This window comes from Hyperoodon ampullatus (genome assembly GCF_949752795.1).
Source record: "Hyperoodon ampullatus genome assembly, chromosome: 17".
In the NCBI taxonomy this organism is placed as follows: domain Eukaryota; kingdom Metazoa; phylum Chordata; class Mammalia; order Artiodactyla; family Ziphiidae; genus Hyperoodon; species Hyperoodon ampullatus.
This window is the reverse complement of record NC_136930.1, coordinates 68,041,074-68,042,387: the sequence shown is the minus strand read 5'-3', so window position 1 is coordinate 68,042,387 and position 1,314 is coordinate 68,041,074. Positions and strand designations below refer to the sequence as shown.

The following is a 1,314-nucleotide window of genomic DNA, read 5'->3' as shown; positions in this document are numbered from 1 at the left end:
ACTGGTTCACTGGGACCTCCAAGGGCTTTTGAAAAAACAAGAACTGCTTTTTCCGGGTCATGCTGGTCAAGAAGAGCCTCAACAGCCATGAGGGAAAACTTGCTATGGCCAATGCCAATGTCTGTCTGCCTGTCACTGCCAGTTGGGCAGCAAATGGGTCTCTGCAGGGCAAAGGATCAGTCCACTACAATCTAGGCAGCCACTTCCAACTTCCAAAAACATTTTTCTTTTATTTTCCAACAATAATTATAATAGATATTTATTTAAAGTAATACATTTACAGTCCAGATAGTTCTACATTGTACATTTCAGGTTTAACCAGCTTCATAAAACTACTTTAGGACAGCTGCATCCACAGATTTAGACTACATGATTATTTCCTTGCCCATTCTTCTCTCTCTTTTATCTCCCATATAACCTCTTTCAGATATGGTTCAAGGTAAAATTTATCCTCCTCATATTTTGTCCACTGCTCTTCAGGCAAGATCAGCCGCCTTATGGTCAGGTCCAGCGCTCTCTTAATGTGAAACACTGTGTCATTATAAAGGTTCTCAGGAAGCCTTCTTATGGCCTCTTTTACATCGTCATGCTTATATATTGTATCATCTTGCATTAAGCCCAGTTTATTGAACCCAGAAGCATCGAATACCCTCCAGCCACTCGCTTGATGCTGCAGTGGCAGGACTGTTCGCCATTTTGACCCAAGACAGAAGCATTGCCTGCTGGGTAAGTCCTAGAGCCAAAAACATTTTTCAAAATACACTGACAAACAACAAATTGGGAAGGGCAAAAAAGATGTCAACCACAACTGTGAGTGTAAAGAACGTGGTTCTGGAGCAAATTGATGAGGCAAAATCATTAAGATCATCAATGGGTAAGTGGACAATTTCCAGAAGAAACAGCCAGGAAACATATGAGTTCTTTTTTTTCTGCCTTCTTTTTACTTATTCATAGTTTCTCCACCTTCTGTGAAGAGCACTGATGTTACTTTGGCAATCACAAAATAATTATTTTATTAACCTAGACAGCTATCTCGAAAAAGGCCTAAGGCTTCTCCCTTGCTGTCGTGTCCTACAACAAAACAGCACCCGATGTGCACTTAAACATCAGAAGCTGACAGATACTTGGCACGTAGATTGGGAGCCACCCTGGGCCCAGAGGGGAGGGCCAGTGAGTGGGAGCCCGGGAGGAGTAGAAGACCCAGAACTGTGAAGGAAAAGAATAGCGGTTGGGCTTCCCTGGTGGCGCAGTGGTTGAGAGTCCGCCTGCCGATGCAGGGGACGCGGGTTCGTGCCCCGGTCTGGGAGGATCCCA

The 1,314-nt window shown here is 44.1% G+C and overlaps 1 pseudogene across 1 annotated transcript; it reads right to left on the bottom strand.

Annotated features, from left to right (window-relative positions):
• Positions 1-373: 373 nt before the first annotated feature.
• LOC307065757 (cytochrome b-c1 complex subunit 7-like) lies at positions 374-695 on the bottom strand (annotated as a pseudogene). The gene has a single exon. The product of its transcript is annotated as a cytochrome b-c1 complex subunit 7-like (transcript).
• Between the last annotated feature and the right edge of the window lie 619 nt (positions 696-1,314).